This window comes from Watersipora subatra, chromosome 11 (assembly GCF_963576615.1).
Source record: "Watersipora subatra chromosome 11, tzWatSuba1.1, whole genome shotgun sequence".
NCBI lineage: Eukaryota > Metazoa > Bryozoa > Gymnolaemata > Cheilostomatida > Watersiporidae > Watersipora > Watersipora subatra.
The window spans coordinates 30044472-30058923 of NC_088718.1; the positions used below are offsets into that span (position 1 = coordinate 30044472).

The 14452-nt window shown below is 33.8% G+C and overlaps 1 protein-coding gene across 1 annotated transcript in view; it reads right to left on the minus strand.

The window, feature by feature from the left end:
• The window catches only part of LOC137408426 (uncharacterized), a 301367-nt gene that overhangs the window by 273323 nt on the left and 13592 nt on the right, over positions 1–14452 (minus strand). The window lies entirely within an intron of this gene.

Genomic DNA, 14452 nt, shown 5'->3' on the forward strand with positions numbered 1-14452 from the left:
AGTATAAATTTTTGTAAAGATTTTAGTATAGATTTTAGTATAGATCTGGCTTTCTAGGTAAGTAACTCAAATTTTTTATATGATTGTTCTATTACCCGTGCAACAAAATTTGACTAGCATCGTTGTATAAATTGATTTTGACCAAAAATTCTGGAAAGTTTACAGTTTTAGGGGATGTTTTACACAATATGCATAGTCTGAAGACTGTCGGATGCTGCATGCGTAGCGAACTTCTTAGACTATGTTTACGCATTCTGTCAACCAGATCTGCTGGCTTTACTAATGGATGTGAATCTGCTGGCTCCAGGTGTAGCTATAGCTTTGGTGTAACTAATAGTGGGTAAGTACACATAAACCTCTGGTGACATCGACAGCTGGTAATAAGCGTGACACATAACTGGCTTTATATTTATGTAATACAAAATCGTACATGTGTAGCAACACCCACATGGTGATGCTCTTACATGGGTTCAATAGCAGCTTGATTTGCTATAAATTAAAATATGTTTTTGGCAACTTACAGACACAATTTATGTGTTAACGTCAGATTTCTTACCCTGCTTTATTTAAAAATCTGACTTTCGTATACTAATAAAAACTTAGTTTAGCTGCACTTAATGTGGTGTTATTCAAATGGTAGTGTTTTGGTGATTTATGTGTGGATGTTTAAAATTCACCAAAATTTCAAATAATTGAAATATTTTTTGGGGTGACATACTCTGTTAAGGAAACTGTTTAAATTAGTAATAATAAACCAATTAAACTAAGTGAACTTTTGATATTCACAATGTAAATGAGCTGCTATAATTTTATCTTAATATGATAGTAAATTGGTCAAAATAGGAGATCATCTGCATTATTATTAGAAACAATAGTAAATGAACTTGTTGATGCATAGGCAATGATTGGTTGACATGATAAATCTGTTTGTTTAATTAGTGAAGTATTTTGGATTTATTTATACTGGTTTCAAAAATTTTCAGATGTAGTTTTTATCAGACAAATGTATTTTAAGCTTTTGAGATGTGAATATTGTTTTAAAAGCTCTAAAAATAGTCAAAGTGACAACAACTCCTTAAAAGTTATATTTTAAGACCACAGATACTGGCTTGTATTTCATGCATGATCTTTCAATTTTTGTTAAAAGAACTTCAATCATGTTTGATCAGCTGTAAATACTAATCCCACAACTGAAGAAATTTGCTGCCCTCAATGCTGGTGAGGTAATTAACGCTAACGCTATAATTCTAGGGTTTTTGATGCAGACCGTCAGAGCAGAATATGAAATAATCATGTCTGGGATTTGTGCTATGGCTGCTGCCTTCGTGTTGCTGCTAGTCATTGTTTAGAGAAGAAAAGCTACAAACAATTACAATGAGAAAAAAACCAAAGAAAACATTAAATATTGCTAGTTGTCAACATATATAATTATATTACTAGATTTATAAAATATTACAATACACATACCTGTCTATATTATATATAATTATATATACATAATAAACTATATAAATAATATATTGTGTACGTAACACATATACGTTATATCATATACATTATAATATGTTATATAATACTAAATTATAATATTACTGAAGTAGTTGGTTGGTAGTATAGTGAAAAGGAGCCTCAAATGCTTTGTTTTGTAACCAGTATTGTTATCCATTGATTTTATGAGCTGTTTTATGCTAAAAAACGAGTTATATTGGCTATAAAGGCCGTTACTATTGTAATAATAATATAATATGATAATATTATTAAGGTACGCACTGGCTTCTCTTACATTGACCCGCAAAACAAAAGCTTTAGTTTTGTGCTGAATGCCAAATGTTAAAGCGTATGATTTAAAGCGTTTTAACAAAATATTTTATAATTGTAGTTGCTTTGAATCCAAAATGGACTGCAAACTAGCAACTTAGTGTTTTAGTTGTAATAAAATGAGAATTAAAATAAAAAGTGAGTAATTAATGCAAGAGAACAACGATCTCTTGTTGTTATGAAAAAGGACAAAGAACATTTGGTATATGTACTAGTCACACTTTTTCTAGATGTACAAGTCTGTTTAAGAAGGAATCACCTTCTTTTTGAACCCTGTCCAGATTCGTCCTAGACATTTCCAATCGCTTAGCTTTGTTGGCATCACTGAGCATTTTGAGTACCCACCTGCAGCACACCTTTGAGTACCCAAGATCTTCATGAAGAATGGAATGCACTGTTCCAATGGAGATGCTCAATGATTCAGCAATTTCCTCTACCTTTATCCTCCAGTCTGCTCTGACAAGCTTGCCCACAGCCTCCAAATATGATGGTGTGGCTGCCTCTTTTGGCCTGCCTGACCTTGGTTCATCCTCAATAGAGGTCCTTCCTTCCTTAAAACTGCTAGCCCATTTGAAAACTCTGTTTTGGTTTAAACAACTGACACCATATTGAGCTTTCGTTCTCCTATAAATGTCACTTGGTCTGACTCCTTCACTTGACAAAAATCTTATTACAGCTCTCTGTTCAACATGTGAGCAAATTTCAAGAGAGGCAGTCATTTTGAAACAGTCTCCAAAAAACTTATAGCCTCAAAAGTATTGAAAAAGGTTACAGTGTGAAGACAACACCTAAAAGAACATAAGTCCAAAGAATTATGCATGTATCACAATAATATTCTAACTTATAAGGAAATTATCTTCACTTATCGAATCGCCCTCGTATATAATTTGTGCGGCAAATATGTAAAAAAAGTGTTTTCTACAAATCCACAACCATCGTGTGTATCTTTGAGATGCTGACTGCCTTTATAAGTACTACTTGTAGATTTGTTAGTAAACTCTCTATCTAAAATAAAATTTTAAGCTGCACCATTTGCATTTTGACAGTTTACAAAAAGCATAATTATACTTCTACAACAATTATTTACCTTTTGCACCATTAGGTATGATTAAAAGCAATTATATGCTTAACTGGCATGTGAAATGTTCGCAGATTATGAAAGCAGCAGCTGGTGAAACAGATCTTGACTGGCTGATGCATATTAAATGCTATGAAGACTTAGTAACTATAACTAATTATTTGCGATCTCTGGACCACAGTCTAAAGTGAATGATTTAGATTTGGCTGTTTTTGACTACTTCGGGCTATAGTCTATAGCAAATAATTTCAACTGGTCATTTACTTCGACAGCGTATCGTGGGAAGTTTGTACTCTCATAAGCTCTTATATATGTATGTGCAGTTGCCTTAGACAGATCCACTCTAGGTGAATGTTTAACAAATCCCTTCTATTGACTGGATGTGTAACTAGTGTCAAAAGAGAAAACTAATTTTGTACTAATATGAAATGATATATTTAATTATTTTAGTTTTGTAATAGTGATGTTAATGAAAAAATGGATTGTTTTTGTGTTTCCTTTGAGTGAAATACTACAATGGTTTTATGGTTCTATCTGCAATGGTTAGCCTCTGGACCTTGAGTTCAATTTCTCCCAAGACAAATTTTGACCATAGACAAAGTGGCACTTCTGCCCCAAAACAATCAGACTGATGCTATAAAGCAAAATTGAACCAACAAAAAAATCAATGTAAATGGGCCTTACCAGAACCTTCCTTGATATAGTTTTTTAGCAGTATTGCACTGTTGCTATTAATGAGGCCAAGTATCAATGTTTACAAGTAGTAGTAGAATTGGGAGCCCTACAAGTGTCTGTAGGTAAATATCTTATAATCAACCGTAACACGCCAGTGCTTTGTTTCCAACTGTCTATGCAGTCTATTTTTTCAAAAGGTCAAAATTAATGATAATGCCATCAATAATTACTAGCTCAATCAAAAATAATGATATACAGTGAACCATCAGGATACGATTTTGATCTGAACCAGGGTTGGTATCGTATGGTGAGAAAATCATACGTAGGGCTATAAAAACCATAGTAATTACATAATGCAAACAACCCTTGATAAAAACTGTCAAAATTTTATATATGTACTGTACATATTAAAAGTTAGTAATAGAAGTAACGCACGCTTAAAGCTAAGTTTTATTATGTATTCTATTTTATTCAACTTCAACTTTCTATCACTAAAATTTTATCACCTTTCTGTTTCTGTTTTCACTTTCACTGTCACTTTTAGTGAACCTGTTTAAACAATTTTTCAATTTAATTCAGCAAGAAAGCCTAAAGATACTGTTTTTGTAATGAAGTGGGTTTTTGTTAGCAAGCTGAGAGACATGGTCCGACCAACTCCAATTTTGTCACTGGTTTTAAAAGGAAAGTATTATCGTTTTACTCATGAGAATTGCTGAACTGAAAGAAATTGGTCATTGTGTTTCTTTCAAACTGTGTGAAAATATTTTTAGCGAACAGCATCACAGTGTCTTTAATTTTGACAAGCATAAAAAGCACACCGACTGCCAAACTTGAACTAAAGCAAAAATTTGGTTAAATTCGTATGGTAAAATAAGATTTCTGTGGTAAGATAATAAGATAAGAAAATCATGTTGAACTTTGTAAGGTGAAAAAAATGTTTATCAGGGTAATCGTAACTTGAGGGTGCACTTCATGCTTGTACCCTTAGCCCTATTTCTTATGGCCTTTCTAGGATCAATGAGTCTATTAGGCCTATAGTGACAGCTCTCTCTGATGGCAAAGTGGGCTGAATAAATTTCTTTTCTCAGGCTTTATACATAGCTTCCTGGCTTGCCACATCTTTGGGTGAATTGCATTTGTTGTGTATTTCTTTCTAGATAAACTGATTCTCTGCAAATTGTTTGCTGCAGACTCTTTTGGCTAATTTTGGATTCTATTAGCCTCCTGTCTTGGCTCCTGTCTCTCTTCGCCTTTTTTGCCATCTGGCTTGCTGCCAGCTTCTCACTGCTTGGCTCGCTGCCAGCTTCTTTCGTTTTTACTCATTATTGAATCATTGCCAAGTCTCACTGGCCGAATGAGTTAATTCCTGTGATTCTTACAACATTCTCGTAATACATCTGTTTTCAGAGTCGTTGATGTTAGCCAGCATTCTTTTTTGACATCTGACATCTGTCGTCTGACATCTGACATCTGACATCTGATGGAATTTCATGATGATGTGATACCGATGTGGTATGCGGTGCATAAATCAATTAAATTTCACAGAATTGTCCATAACTTGAGAACCATCATTAGCTGCTTTGTAAAATGAATTTTTGCAAAAATCTTCATCATAAGACAGTTTTAGTTTTCTATATTACATAAGACAAGAAATATATTCACATTTTATGCCAGAGATTCCATAGCCATTACATCAATCCTTTTTTTTCTCAAAACATTATTAAAATTAATAAATAATCATATTATGACATCGTCATATCGTCATATCGTCATATCGTCATATCGTCATATCGTCATATCGTCATATCGTCATATCGTCATATCGTCATATTGTCATATCGTCTATAATAAATGATGTTATAAGCTATATATGTAATACATAAAGTGTTTTTAATGTGTTGGAAGCTCTAAGTCTCCAGTAAACCTCAGCAAATGGTCAGATTAATGGAATTTTTATTAATCTTAACAAACCATGCTGTCAAGCATATTAGTAGAATATGCATGTTAATTGACAGAATAGTTAGAATAATTATAAATTTCAAATGGTAATAAAAATTAGAAAGTTAGCTTCTACTTTCAAAAATTACTGGTCCCTTCCAAGTTTGATTTAATTAAGAAAACTGATCAATTGTTACTTACTAGGGCTTTGATTATTTTAAAACTGAACAATGTGCGTACGTTGGAGTTTTCTTCACGCTTTAGCATAGTGTCGCTTCTATACGAACTTCCTGTTCAAACTCTTGAGTCGCTGCGCACAATGAAGTTTTTATTCAATGAGAATGCTCACTAGCCTCCAACTCGATCGTGTTGCTAGGCGATGAGAACTCTGTCAATTGTCAATTGTAGATATTACTCGTGATAGATGTAGTGACGATCGTATCCTTTGTAATAGGTTACAATTTAAATTTTAGGCTAAATGTCTCGCGGTCACAGAAACCATGGTGAAGTCGCAAATCCCGAAGTGGAGTTATCCGAGTTCGAAGTTGCACTAACTGAATTTATAATATTTGTATCGATTTTTGAAACACGTGCATCCAGGCCAATCAAACAGTGCTCTTTTTGAATCTGAAATCAGTTTAGCCAATATCAGTCTCTAACATTTGTAAAACATCGTTTAAAACCGTTGCTATGCCAAACAGGAAGTACAAAAAGATGGCGTCCGGTAAAAGCAGCCGTTTTTTTGCCGATTTCAAAGACAACTCGGACATTTTGGACACTTTCAATGAGTATTTCAGTATTCCAACTGATGCCGAAAGCAGTGACAATGAAGAAAGTGATGATAATGAACGATCTGAAGCTACTGTTTTTAAAAATAACGAAGATTATGAAGAAGTATTACATCATTTAAAAGAGCAAGAAGCCGTTCGAGTTGAAAGTGCGTTTGGGAAATTTTTGCATGCAGATGAGCTTCAAAATCGAGGAGCAGAAAGCTTACCGGAACACTCAAATTTATGTAAATGTAATTGTAAGCTAGGCTCAGGTCAGTCTCGTTGTATTGTTCAATTTTCAAATGAAAAAGTGACTGAGTGCAGATATGCATGTACAGAGTTATCTAATGTTGAACTGGATATTCTTTTACTCTCAAAAATTGAAAATGGCTTTCATTCTAGTACTGTGACTATTTCTACAAAAAAGTTGACAAACAACCCTCGGCAGAAATCAAGAACTGATTATCGACATTTAGGACTGCCCACATGTAAATTTTTATTCGCATACTTGCATACTATTGGTATCACAAAGCTAAAAGTGCTCTTGGCTCACTACAAGAATATCAAGTCAGTAGTGCCAAGAAAACTAAACCGTGGAAACACTAGATGCATAACATATGAACAATCAAAAGCATTTCAGGCTTTCATGATTAACTTTCTGGAACAGCACAGCCTGGTGTTGCCTGGCCGACTTAGTGGAATTTCCAGAAAGGCTACTGAAGTTTTACCCTCCCATATGTCAAAGAAGTTTGTTTATGAAAAATACTCCGAAGCAGTAGCAGTTTGTGGCGGCCTTTCTCCTCCCATCAGTCTGAGCGGCTTTAAACGACTTTGAAAGCTTCTTTTTCCAAGGGTGCATAGCTGTCAGCCAATGTCTGACTTGTGCTGGACATGTCAAAGTAATAACACCATAATTTACCAGTAAGTCTAGTTACATTTGCAGATCTATTCAACTTTTGTAAACTATTTTCTGCAGATTTACACAAGCCTTTTTACATCTAACTTGTTCTTGACGTGCAACTATTAACTTACTTGACACTTGTTCTTGGACTGAGTAACAAGATTGTGATTTAGTACATGTAATCGAAAAAATTGAAATTTTGCACTAGGTTTATCTTGTGTTGACTATTTGCAGTAGCACGCTAAGGAGTGATGAGGAGAAGGAGGCTGTGCTGGAACTGCAGGAAGCACATTTGTTGACAGCATCCAAAGCTCGCCTCTACTACAAGGGGTCCATAGAGAAAGCTAAAGCTAGACTTTGCCTCCACATTTCATTTGATATGGCTCAACAGGTATGCAACTTTCAATGAAAATGTCAACCATCTGTATGCCGACTGTGTTTTTCACACTTTGTCACTTAAAACATAATATATCGCTCAAATTTATAGTTTTAATTAAATTGTTGGCATATTATTTTAGGTACACTTTCCGTCAAATCCACTACAGCCCGGACCAGTGTATTTCAAAACTCCAAGGAAGTGTGCAGTGTCTGGCATTACTGATGAAGCCTTCCCTCGTCAAACGAATTATTTAATAGATGAGGCTGTACATGTTGGTAAAGGGTGCAAAAGCATTATTTCTAACATAAATCGCTACTTGGAGGCAAACCAGTCTCAGACGTTTCATAACTCACCAGTAATACATGCGAATGTGTTATTAAAATATTTTTTCTAGTACAATTATTGGGATCTATTTGTATGTACATGTATTTGTAGTGTTTATGTTCACTGATTCATTGTAGTGACCAGAACAAGAACAACTTCATGCTGATGTACCTGGCATGGAGAGTTGCCAGAGGCTCAAATGCCAATGTTGAACTCAACTTCATGATCGCAGGTCATACCAAATTTGGTCCCGACTTGTTCTTTGGTTTGTTTAAAAGACAATATCGACGAGAGTTTGTTTCATCACAAAATGAAGTTAAAGAGGTTATTTTTATCAATAAATATTTTTTATATTCAATTAAATTGATTTTTTGATTAATGTTGTTTTTGTGCTTAAAATGATTGGTTTGATCAGTAATCTTGGTTTATGAACTTTGGTAATTTCTACTTGTTGCAGTGCATGGAGCGTTCTTCAAATCTAAATAAAGCAGTACTTGCATGTGGGTTCACAAGATGGTGAAGTGTTAGTGCCAACATATGACTGGTCTACCTTCCTGTCCCGCTACTTCTCCAAAATTAAAGGAATCAAGTCAGCCCACCAGTTCACTTTTACCAATGAAACTCCAGGTATAGTTTGATCTGAAATTTTTTGCAGGTGTTTCAATTAGTTTTTTTTAACGTTGTTCTGATAGCAGAAACTCTGCTGTAGAGTCACAAGTTTAACTTTTGTTTAAGCAGGCAGCGTCATGGTGAGACAATTCTGCAGCTAATACGAAAGTACCACGAGTTTGATTCAACATAGCCCACTCAATGATGAGATGCCTGAGAAGCTTACTCCTCTTGGGATGACCAGAGAGCGAAAACAATACCTGTATAAAGAGATTAGAGAATTTTGCAAGGAAGAACACCGAGATATTGTTTGCCCACATAAGTAGTGTTTTGGTGGTGATTGTCACTAAACCACAAGTTGCTCTACCCACCCCTAAATTGTCTGCTCTACCCCAAAACTTGATAATCTATGTTGACAATAAAGCAGAGATGTTGCCAAGTAAAATTTACTTGTAATAATAGGTTAATATCTACTTTAATAGTAGACTGGTAATAGTTTAAAGGTGTTTAATAACGATTTATTAATGTTTGCAGCAGTTTCTCCGCCACAATCACACAAAATAACTGCAGGAACTACAGCAGAGTGTAGTGTTGCCAAAGATAAAACATCATCAATCAAGAAGAGGCCAGCCAAAAGAGCCAAGAAAGAGTAATGTTACTGTTATGTTCCTAAAGATTCTTATACAGTTTTATTATAACACTAATTATTTGATTTCATAAAATTTTATAACATTATTATATAATTCATTTATAAGATTAATTATTCGTTTTTACAAGATTAAAGTCTATAGTTTCCGATGGTGTACAATATGTTACTGTTATCTTCCTAAAGATTCTTACAAGATTTTATTATAACATTAATTAGTTGATTTAATAAGATTTTATAAAATTTTATAACATTATTATATAATTCATTTATAAGATTAATTATTCGTTTTTACAAGATTAAAGTCTATAGTTTCCGATGGTGTACAATATGTTACTGTTATCTTTCTAAAGATTCTTACAAGATTTTATTATAACATTAATTAGTTGATTTAATAGGATTTTATAAAATTTTATAACATTATTATATAATTCATTTATAAGATTAATTATTCGTTGTTACAAGATTGAAGTCTATAGTTTTTATAGTATGGTGTGTGATATGTTAGTGTTATTAAAGATTTCCTAAAGTGTTCCCTAAAGATTTTGTTGGTGATACTATGGCTCTGCTCAAAATCGACAATACTGCCAAGCCCCCTTCGATATCTGCCAAATTAAGAACAATTATAACATTTTGTGATATATATACAGCTGTTTCTATGATAGCCAGCTAAAATATGTTTAAATATTTGAATTCAGCATACTTTGTTGTATGTGAATGCAAAAATCTAGATAAATATCATCATTCCTTGATATTGGTTGCTATGATGTTTTGAAATGTAAACAAAATTGTGCATTGCTTTTCGTTTCTCAAACTTTACCACCAGTTTTTTCAGAACTTTGTTTGAGCACTAATGGTGAACATGCATTCAGTTTATTGACCATAAAATCTGCTGTAATTAAGCTAGAATCAAAATTTGTTTTCAAAAGAACTGTGAAAATTTTCTCCTTTTGCTAGTGTAGATAACTCCAAATCTTACATTCCCGACTTAACCATGGTTTCTGTGATCATGACCCAAATATTTGCTAATGTAAAAAACAGCAGTGAACAAACTAAACAAAGTCCGTGTTTCACCTAATAAAAATTCTTCCAATACAATAAATACCCGATTTGTTTACGACTGGTCGATATATCAATGTATATGTGTCTCCGCTTGTGTTTGTCACTCTATAAAGTTGTTTGCTTTGTAGAATATATTTTGGTAATTCAAGTAATATATTGTTCTCCTTCAAATTTAGTGGTGACAGTCAATGATAATCATAATTGATTATCGTATGATCATACGTCTACCTTGTTCATATCTCAGAAATTTTAATCTTATCAGCTGTAATGGCTAGATGGCTCCTATGCTTGATTTTTTATCGGTATAGTAATTGCGCGAGTTGTGCTTTCTACTCTGTTTGCAGACAAGTGGGATTGCCATTTCTCTCAGTTTGTCAGTTTTTAATGTTTCCCACGCTGACATGGCAATCTTCCAACTCTGGTACATTCTTAGCTTAGCAGTTTTTTATATTTGTCTTTCAAAGTTACCATTCTTGTGATTCCAATCTTAACAAGATTGCACTTCTTACTACACTGTTTGTGGCAGACTCTAACTTTCACAGTTTGTAACTCTGACACAGCATCCATGAGTATATTTAACTGAGTAAAGTATTTAGTGAGTGAAGTTTCAAAATTTTTAGGTACCCTGCAAGTGCCTAACAATTTGAAGCTTTGCTCTATATGCTGTCTGCTATGAACACTGGTTCACACTATACCGCCATATCTCGGAGTTGTCCTTTCAGCGTTGGTCCTCGATTATGTGAACCATAAACAGATGGTATAGATGAAGGATGCGGTTACATCGAGAAAGTTTGCAGCTGTCAAACTTTCTGATACTTTGCAGAGTGTCGATGACCCCCTTTCAAATGTGAACCATTTCGGCGATGGTAATTCGCGGTCGTGGATAGCGTGAGTTATTCATATCTGTTTATATTGGTCGCTGCAAAATTAGTTTTTGATTCCTGCATGCGAATGCAAAGAGGTTTCTTTGCGAAAAGTTAAAAAAATAAATGTTTCGGAGTATTTCCTGATGCAAACGTGGATGGGTTTTTGATAGTGTGAACATTGTTATCATCGATGATCACAGAAGTATTGTGGCATCAACACCGAAATACGGAGAGATAGTGTAAACCAGCCTTTAGGGACCAGACAGCCTTTACTTTGAAAACTAGCTGAGTGATTGTGAGCCAATGAAATAGTGAGTTTTACCATTGGCCATGTGTTCATGATATTCAAGCTATCACTTTTTGCAAGCGCTAAACTCTGCTGGACATTTCAGGTTAATTCGTTTTAAGATTTTAGAAACAAGCACATATTTGCTGCTAATAAGTTCTTTTAGATTCAATGCTTTTCAACCATCTTTGAACACAAATAATTTAAAAAAACTGCTCTACCTTTTCCACAATTGGGCAAGAACATGATAGTTGAAATGTCACACAGTTACCACACACCCATAAGCTTAGCAAACATGAAAAAACCCAAATGAGTTTCGTTTCAGTTTGACACTCAATAAAAGGTATTTTGTTCTAGTTTGCTTATATTGAACATTCCTTGAAACTAAATTAGCCGATTTCCATTCTCAGATCATTGGCTAAAGTAAACATAGCTCTATGGATATTGGCTAAAGTTTGCATAGTCCCATGATTATTTGGTAAAGTACATATAGCTCTATGATTATAATCGGTGAGGGTACACAAAGCTCCATGATTATTGGCGAGGGAACATATAGTTCTATGATTAATGGTGAGGGTACATATACTGTAGCTCTATGATTATTAGCTAAAATACATACACGTCTATGATTATTGGCAAAGGTAAACATAGCCTTATGATTATTTGTTAGGGTATATATACCTCTATGATTGTGGGCTAGAGTATACAGAGTTATTTAAGTCCTCAGAGCCTGAAATCCACTCAGTTATATTTCCTAAAGGCGTTCTTATAAACAAGCACACTCATGAGGTTATACTTCAAGGAGAGCACATAACTCCTAAACACAGGAATATCACACGTGACTTATCTGACAAAATTATTAGTGAATTAATAAATGATGGCATCTGTTTTAAATTCCTTTGATTGATAGTAACAAATAAGTGAGCAATTGCAAGTTATCTATAACAGACACTGAAATAAGCTGACAGATAGCTATTTACTGAGTGTTTATTATGTGGATGATGCGTATTTGGAATAACTACAGCAGTTACTGTGTGATAAGTGTTTCTGTAGATGTTCCTATGTTGCAGACTGACACTGGCGCCTTGTTAAAAAAGACAAGAATTTCTATGCCAGAGATCCTAATGATGCACTCTTACCTAACTCAAATTAAAATAGGAATGTCCAAAGAATTGAAAATGTTTAGAATGGAATATTTTACATTGCATTTTTATGTGCATCATTAGCAAGTGCTATTTCCTTCATTTGCAAGCATGAAACGTTCAATAAAAATTTGCGCATAACAAAACTGGCTTCATTTGCAAATTTTTGCTGTTTCTATATTTTGGATGACTTGTGGGTGACTCAAACTTGTGAAATAACCTCATCATGGAAACATAGTGTATGCTAGGAATAAAACATGATACACTTTAAAAGAGACTTGATCGTAGAGCATGATAACAATTGAACTAGAAACATAAACTATGACAATAGCAGAAAGTGAATGCATAACATCCAGTAGTGCACACAATTATGGTAACCCCCTAATCAATACGACATATGTTATGTTTCATTTAAGGTTGCTGTGCTAAAAATCACTAGAACTTAGCAATTCCATGTAACATATTTATCTAGAATATATGAGCAGTTCAAACATGCAACCAAAACTTTATATATTTCAACTTTATTGTTTTAATTCAAAAAATACCTGACACATGTTTATAGCCCAAATTTATAGCCAGATCTTCGCTTTGAGTTATTTCAGCATTGTTGGTAAATTCCTCATATATTTCCAACATTCTGTGTAGCGCGTGCAACATGACTTCGAGATATTCAGTAATTAACAAGTTTGTTTCGTGGTTTGGAATTAGATCTCAGTCTAGCTTGTAAAGAGTTAGAGGCTCTTTGAAGTTAGAGGTCAGTCTAGCTTGTAAAGAGTTAGAGGCTCTTCGAAGTTAGAGGTCAGTCTAGCTTGTAAAGAGTTAAAGGCTCTTTGATGTTAGTGGTCAGTTTAGCTTGTGAAGAGTTAGAGACTCTTTGAAGTTAGATCTCAGTCTAGCTTGTAACTCTTTGTAGTCAAAAATTGTTTATTTATTCAAGCAGATGACAATAGTACAAGTTAAATTTTAAAATGCTGCATACATTTATGCACTTGGAGCTAAGCAGATATGAGACGATCTTTTAATCAACATGGAATACGAGGTTGCTATAATTTTGCACCCCACTGTAAGTAAGCCCTTATGTTTATTTTTGCTAGAGCCAAAATTCAAATATTATATATATAATTTAAGATTTATACTTAAAATGCATTACTATATATTAAACATGAATATATATATAGGAATAAATGTGCACATTATTATATATAAAATATACATTATTATGTATCATTATCATATACATATACTGTACATAAATTTATATATTACATATTTGAATTGAAATAATTAGAGTTTTAAACCATAACTGCCACAAACAGCTTTCATCATTTTTTTGTAGGTAAATCTAATACGTTGCTTCCGATTGTGTATTTAAAATAAGGATTGATCCACTAACTTTCAAAGTCAAGAAAGCATTTTTACAGCGTTTCAATATCGGTCTCGCAATTGACGCAATCAACACAACAAGCTCCGCCCATAAATATATGACATAGCCTAGCTTTTAGGGACGGAAGTTGGAGATGTTTAGTTCAATCTCGAATGATAGAGATGGGTGTCTTAAAACCGATTATTATTTAAATTCAGGCTTCAAAATAATCTCAGTCTTTTATGAAAGGTAGATAAGCTATTTAACATTGCTTGTAAGTTGTTACAGGATGTTTAATAGGCTGAATGCCGAGAACAATGAGCTCAGAAAGCGCAATTTTATCAAAAGCTAGCGTTGTTATCCCACTGTTTTAAGCAAAATTTTCTTGGCGTACTGCTTATTAAACATCCTGTAACACGCTACAAGCAATGTGAAATAGCCTATTTACCTTTCATATAAGACAGATATTTTGAAGGCTGAATTTAGATAATAATGGGTTATACGACATCCATCTCTATATGTAATTTTTGATCGAACTAAACATCCCCAACTTTTGTCCCTAAAAAGCTAGGCTTCGTCACATATTTATGGGCGG